This window comes from Nanorana parkeri, unplaced genomic scaffold (assembly GCF_000935625.1).
Source record: "Nanorana parkeri isolate BGI_ZX_2015 unplaced genomic scaffold, ASM93562v1 scaffold11, whole genome shotgun sequence".
Taxonomy (NCBI): domain Eukaryota; kingdom Metazoa; phylum Chordata; class Amphibia; order Anura; family Dicroglossidae; genus Nanorana; species Nanorana parkeri.
The window spans coordinates 337,802-345,700 of NW_017306279.1; the positions used below are offsets into that span (position 1 = coordinate 337,802).

General features: G+C 41.8%; 1 pseudogene; it reads right to left on the reverse strand.

Annotated features, from left to right (window-relative positions):
• Positions 1-4,185: 4,185 nt before the first annotated feature.
• Positions 4,186-5,938, reverse strand: LOC108786281 (annotated as a pseudogene).
• Positions 5,939-7,899: the final 1,961 nt, after the last annotated feature.

Sequence of the window (7,899 nt, forward strand, 5' to 3'; positions counted from 1 at the left end):
GGGCGGGTGCAATGCTAGTTTACTATTGGCTATTGCAAATTGAAATAGCCAATAGGAATCTAGCAATGCATTCCAATGGGCAAAACATTTGTTTTTTCTATTATATACGGCTCCGTGTCAGAATAAAGAAAAAAAAGACAAATCAGTGTTTCTCTCCTGGCTGGCCGGGAGCGGGAGACTCCCGGAGCGCCCGGGAAAGTTTTTTGTTTTTTTTACAGCAGCAGAACCGCTGGCCAATAGAAAACTATTTGGCGGGGCTAGCTGTCATTGCTAGCTCCGCACAATGGTTTTCTATTTATTTCTTGGGACTTTTTAAACAATTTTTCTGTTCTGCTCGGTCCCTCAGAGGGACCGAGCAGAACAGCTGAGCGGCATTCGGCTATTCACTCACTGCTGTTCGGCATCTATAAGAATAGACCGAACAGCAGCGAGTAGCCTGCTGGAGGTTCGGCTTAGCCGATCCAGATGTTGGATCGGCTGAGACGAACTCCTCCTGCACTTCGGCTGAGCATGTTCGGCCGACCCGAAGCCACGTGAAGCCACCCGATGTACGGCTGATTTCAGCCGATATACGGCTGAAATCAGCCGTACCAGCCTGAAGTGAATAGGTCGGTTCACTTCAGGTCGGTCTTTCACTCGGCTGCCTACGGCAGCTTAGTGAATAGACCCCTCAGTGTTTGCAAGGAAAGATAGTTTCTGATGTTGAAAACTGCTTTGCTCGGTCACATATGCATTCAGTGTGTGCTGGAGAGAACTGGAGCAGATCGGAATTAGTGATTAGCCGAATATGCCTAGGTTTGATTCGTGGAAGGTTTGGCAAAAACTTTAATGCAAACTTCATTGATGTTACTGGTAGGTGAATCTTGAAAATCGATTTTCTCTATTAGGCGAGAAGTTGTCAAACATAGACCTCCTTTATGGCAAAATCCCACCCCTGTCCTGCCCTGACTTAGTCACTTCTCTCTACAATAGCTCACTCTTGTCCTGAAAAAAAGCCCCTTGGTCTAAAAAGCCCCTTGGTATTTCCCTTTTAAAATAGAAAAAAAAAATTGACGACACAAAGTCCTCAATCTCTTTTTCTGCAGCCTCTATTCTAAATGAATGATGCGGTCGAATGGTAGATTGCGATCGACCTTGTGGGCACCCCTGACATAGGGGGATAACAATCCCCCGTATATAATAGCAAAGGCACACTGACAGGTCCTCTTTATGGAGACATTAGGGGTCTCCAAGACCCATAATGTCACCTGGGGACCCCCAAAGAAGCTGATGAAGCAGAGATCTGCTTCATCAGCTTCTTCTCTCTGGATATAGCAGCCAAATGACTGACAGGTGAATGTATTACACATCACTTCCGCATTCACAGTACGGAGGGAGTTCAGCAAGGAGGAAGATGCTGACCTCCCTCTCATCTTCCTCCTGACACCTTCCGAGCCGTCCCCGGGCCGCATATGGGGTAGCGGATCCCGGGATTGAAGGTGAGGGTGCAGGAGGGGGTGGCAGTGGCACTCGAGGGGGGGCACCCAGCCAGCATATACAAACGATCGGCAGGCTATAGAGCCACAAGAAAAGGCCACCAGCGCAGACACTGGCCTTCCACAGCTGATGATGGTAAGTTTCATGGGGTTTTCTGCAGATGGTTCTCTATCTAACAGTTCTTACATATGACTGCATGCATTTGAATGCAAACCTGTGCTATTCTGAAAATGTGGAGGGAGAGTATGGATAGCATAATGTAAAAGGTAGATGCTGATGTTTCAAAGGAATGGGAAGTCTCACTCAATGAAGCCAATTTAAGGGAACAGGAAATAATAATTGGCACCCTGTGAGGTGAATTCAGCCACCATCAGAAAATGTGGCAAAGAGGTTCATTGCTGCACATCTTAAAGTGGAGCACGAAGTGCACGAAGTGAGGTGAATTCAGCCACCATCAGAAAATGTGGCAAAGAGGTTCATTGCTGCACATCTTAAAGTGGGGCACTTCGTGCTCCCTCTAGGATGGTGACAGTAGATTCCCACATGATTTTCCATTAGATGGTGAAGGGTAAAACATTCTTCTCAAAACCTCCCCCAAATAATGACTTCCTCTCACTGCCAGCACCCCAACACTCCACCTCTTCCTCACTGCCAGTACCATCACACTTCTTCTCGTATCCTTCCAGCTACCTAATGGCACAACATATGCAGGTGGATGACAGAGATGGCCTTCTGTGCAAAATAATGGTGCTGGCTATAAACCTTCTGGTCAAATTCATGGAGACTGGGTACCTGACACTGTTATGTAGCACAGGGCAGAAACAAGACTGCATTAGCAGTCCAATAAAAAATGGCTGCTATGTGGCCTTAAAGAGGAGGAGGTGAAGGAAAATACACATCTGTGGGGGAAAAGGACACATTAGCAGGTCAACAAACATGGCTGGTATGCACCCAGAGGGAGAAGAAAGAGAAAAAGGATGCATTAGGAGTCCATAGAAATGGCTAATATGCACACTTGGAGGGAAATGTAGGAGGGAAAGGATGCATTAGCAATACTTGCGTGCAAGTGGCTGCTGTGCTCCCGGATAGATTAAAAAGATGATTTGTCAGCCACTACCTGCCTCCTGTGCCATTTATCACTGTTGTGGCAAAAAACCCGAACCTCTTCACACTGCCTTTCTGATAGATTTTAAACCATTACAGGAACATTAGAGAAGCTCTTGCAGCCTAAAGCCATAAGATTGTACACGTAATCTTTGATGCTGCCTGCTCTTCTCTCTTACTATAGAATTTCTCCCCTCTATTTGCTGCTCCTTGCCTTTTCTGTGCATTGTGCATAGGGACAAAGTGGTTGTGTTGGCCTAGTATTTTCTTTTTTGTTAAGGAAGTCCTAGGTTGCATTGCCATCCCTACCTATGTTTGCCTAACCAAGGCACGTGTGACCTTGCAAACAAAAAATACATTTTTAAAATAATTTTTTACAAATTGAATCTGTACTAGACATGAGCATGGCAAAAAAATGTTTTCGGACAAAACAAATGAAAACTAAAAACATTTTCATTTGTTTGGTCAAAGGAAACAATTTTTTTTGCTGTTTGGGATTCAGAGGCAACGTGCCTCCGAAGCCAAAACCACACAAAAAACTGCAGAATGGGCGGTGGCCATATTGGCCGCCAGCAAGTTCTGCGTATGCGTGCCACCATTTTGGAGTGCATCTTGGTAAACACCAAGATGGTGGCACCCACATGTTCGGGTGCCGCCATCTTGGTGTATACCAAGATATACTCCAAAATGACGGCGTGCATGCGCAGAACGAGCTGGCGGCCGATGCAGCTGCCGCTCATTCAGCGTATGATGTCACCGATATGTGACATCATGGGCTCCGCCTCCAAGATGGCGGCTGGCATGTGCGCCTTCTGGAGATTAATTTATCTATGCCCGAATATTGTTTTCGTATATTCAGGCATATAATAAATGTGTTATTTCGGATTCGGATGAACCGCCGAATCAACCTAGTCTCTATATCAGTGGTTCTCCACCTTTCTAGGGCCGGGACCCCTTGGTAACATTTGCCAAGTTGTGGTGACCCCCAATGGTAAAATTTATGGATGACGTGGCTGCTCCAGCGACATCTGGTGGGGGTCGGGAGAACTGACACTGCTGCGCTAGGAGAGGGCTGAGGAGGACACACAGCGACCCACAGTTTGAGAACCACTGCTTAAAGGAGACAACAAATCCTCTATTTCAGCGGTTCTCGACCTTTCTAGTGCTGCAACCCTTTGATAAAATTGCCCAAGTTGTGGCAACCCCACAGTAAAAGTATTTTCGTTGCTCCTTCATCACTGTTTTTGCTACCATTAGGAAACAAAATATAAATATGTGATATGCAGGATTTATTTTCATTCTTACAAATTCAACATAATTAAAGCGTAGTATTTAATCACAAAAACAATATGTAATAAATATTGTGGAATATTTATTTATAATTAACATATAAGTTACAAATTAATAAAATGTTTACGACTTAGGTTTATTTATTTTTTTATTCATTGTGTATTGAACTGTATTCACCGTATTCAATTGTATAATCATGTGAAAATGTGACAACAAAGAGTAACAACGGTAACAGTCTTAATATAATAACAGTAAGCTACATTGCTGCAAAATTGTTGCAAAACCACGCATCAAAAAAATAAGCTTACTAAAGAGTCAGTGCAAAGGCTGAGGTTGCTTCTTTCTCATCAAATCAGAAATTATCGGGGCAGTCTTTACAAGAGCACAATGAAGATCATCTTCTGCAACAAGTCTACTTCTGTATTTAGACTTGATAACCAACAAGCTTGAAAAGCCTGTTTCACAGAGATATGTTGTTGGAAATGGAAGAAGAAGGCACAACACAATCTCAGACAGAGCAGGATATGACTGCAAACACTTGATCCAGAATTTATTAATTGACATTGAAGAAAAATCATTTTTTGCTGCATCGCTGGTAATGAGTTCAATGAACTCCTCTTGTGCACTCTCAGGAACATCTTCAATTTTGACTGTGAATGGACTTCTAGCAAGTGCAAACGGGGTGTCAGGTAAATTTGGAAAGTATGATGAAATTTCGTTCGCAAGCATTTGCAAGTGTTCTTTGACAGAAATTATCATTGTAATCCTTTTGTCAAGTTCAACGTAATTTTCTTCAAAGAAATCAGATAAGTTGGGCAACATGTAAATTCTATTTTTGTCAATTTTTTGTTGCCAAAGTTAAAGTTTGATTTGGAATGATCGGATCTTTTCAGACAAATCGAGGTATGTTGCATTTGGTCCTTGTAGTGATAAATTTAACTCGTTCAAGATTGAAAAGATGTCAACCAAGTAAGCTATTTTCTGCAGTTCATTTTCATCGCTGAAAAGTGCTTCAAACTGCGGTTTTGCTTTCTGATTAAAAAATGTTTTTAGTTCATCACGAAGATCAAAAACACGTTTTAAAACTTTTCCTCTCGACAACCATCTCACATCAGTGTGAAATAGCAGAACATTATTGGACGCATCCAACTCATTACAAAGTTTCGAGAACAGTCGACTGTTTAAAGCACTCGCTTTTACAAAATTGACGGCACTTACAACGCTTTTCATTACTTCTTGTAACTCTTGTGGCAGCGTCTTCGTCAATGAATCATACAGTGAGTTCCGATGGCTTGTACTGACTCATTCAATACCAAACGTTGAAATCCAGATCGACATCCTACCATAGCTGGAGCACCATCTGTGCAAACACCACAAACCTTTTCCCAAGAGATCTCATGCTTTTCCAGAAATGAACCAATTGTGTCAAATACATCACGCGCATTAGCTGTCGTTTCAAGAGGTTTGCAAAAAAGAAACTCATCTTTAAAGTCGCCATCATTAATATACCTCACGTAAACCAGTAATTGAGAACAGTTTGCAACATCTGTAGATTCATCAAGCTGGATGCTAAATATTCCAAGTGGAGCAGATTTAATTTCCTGGATTACCTGATCAATAATAATAGCAGACATGTCAGCTATTCTTCTGCTGATAGTGTCGTTAGATAAGGAAATTGCATTCAATTTTGTAACAAATTCGGCAACAGCAAATCCTCGGCAATGGTGTGAGGTTTCTTAACTCTGTCAATTCTGAGAGCCACCAAATATGAAACTTCAACGGCTGCTAGGTTTTGCTGGTGGTACTTGCCGCCAGTATCAAGTCTGCCTTTCTTGACGCCATCAGCTTTGTTTTTAAAATACTGAGCATCCTTGCCGGTAAAGCTCGGATGCTTGCTATCAAAATTACGTTTCAGTTTGTTGGGCTTCATAGATTCGGCTGCTAGAACTTCATTACAAATAACGCATTGCGGTTTCTCAATTCCTGCTGCAACTATTGAAGTAAAACCATACTTTAAAAAATCGTCTGTATATTTTCTTTTCTTAACGTTCTTCTCTCCATGATCCATTATCATGGGCCCGCTAATAAATAGCATGGACTGTAAAACGCTTGTTTATGCTGTGTGGCAGAGCTGCATAAACCTTAAGACTGGATAAACAGAAATACTAATTATATGGTGGGTAAACAGCTATATGTATTTCTTTTGTGTATTTAGCTGTTTTGCTGACGTTGAGTTTGAGTAAGTGTTAACTGTTATATAAATTAGTGATAGGTCAGAGCTCAGGAACACTTCTGTGTGACTGCATTCATTCTAATCTACTTGCTTTTTGAAGCTGAAATACTAGGCCTGCAGCTAACGATTATTTTCAAAATCGATTATTTAGCTGATTATTAAGTTCGATTCATCAGATTAGAAAAAAAAAAAAAAGGCTCCAGTGATGGACTACTAGTTTGTTTTGAAATTGTAGTCCATCACGAGAGCAAGCTTAGAGTGGTGGAAGTTAAAAAAAGTGTGGTGTGCAATATAATACATTATACAGCGGTGCAATGCAGAATACCAGCAGCTATAGAGGAATGCAGCAAATTGCACCAATAGTCCATTATACTATAATGGACTATTGCTGGGATTTGTAGTCCTCTGTAGCTGGTGTTATTCTCCATTGTGCTGTATAATTTATTATTGCTGGGATTTGTAGTCCTCTACAGCTGCTGGTATTCTGCAGTGTGCTGTATAATGATTATAATGCGCAACGCAGAATAACGCCAGCTACAGAGGAATACATACGACCGCCTGCAGGTCCGATGTAAAAAAACAAACAGCGGAGCTGACCTTTCCTGGGGCCGTGAGGCGACCCCCGGCAAATAGTCATTCGACCCCCCATGGGGCCGCGGCCCACATGTTGAGAAACGCTGCTCTACATACTGTAAAACAAAAATACTACCCGCATATGCAGAACTTATGCAGAAGTACTCAAGTCACACCTGAGACTAAACGTGGACAAAAGGGTGTCCTTCAGAACAAAAATGGCTCCCTGGAACACTTATAAGACTGAGAGCGTACCCCAAGAGGATACAACTGCTTACCATTGCAACTTGTCTGGCTGCATTATTAAAAGGCCAGAAATCCCTCCTAGGGAAATATTGTTATTATTATACAGCATTTAAAAAGCACCAACAGTTTGCACAGCGCTTTAAAAAATGGGGGGAGACAGTACAGTTACAATACAATTTCACAACAATAAGGTTAGGAGGGCTCTGCTCGTGAGAGCTAACAATCTATCCTCCTCCCTGTTGTGCCTTGACTTGCACACATTTTAAAATTTTAGCACATTAACCACTTGAAGACCGGGGTGTTAAACCCCCTTCCTGGCCAGGCCATTTTTCAGTGTTTAGCGCTGCGGTACTTTGGCTGACTTTTATTCCATCATGCAACGCTGTACTGAAATGAATTTTATACCATTTGGGGACAGATAGAGCTTTCTTTTGGTGGTATTTAATCACCGCTGGGGTTTTTATTTTTTATTATATAACAAAAAAAGTACCCTAAATTTTGTAAAAAAAACATGTTTCCCTATAAAATGTTATGAAACATTTATTTTCACCCCAATTTTTGGGTATAATATAAAAGACGGGGTCACGTCAGGTAAATAGACACTAAATATGTCAACCTTTAAAATTGCGCATGCCCGCGAAATCGCAGAAAACGACCGCAACCAAAATTGGCCATAGGCGACACTTTAAACGTTTTTACCGCTCATCAGTTTAGCGTTATCAGTGATTGATGGCCCTAAAATTATTGCTCTCACTCCGACGTTCGCGGCGATATGTAACATGTGCTGCATAATAGGCGCAATCGTCGTTTTCGTACATAGGCGCACCCGACGCGTGTTTGCATGTGTATGTGGGGGGGGCGGGGGACTTTAAAACATTTTTTATGTAATTTTTTTTAATTATTATTTGTGAATATTTTTTTTAGCTTCTTTATTTTTTTTTATGCTGTAATTTTATTTTATTTTTAAGCACAAATGG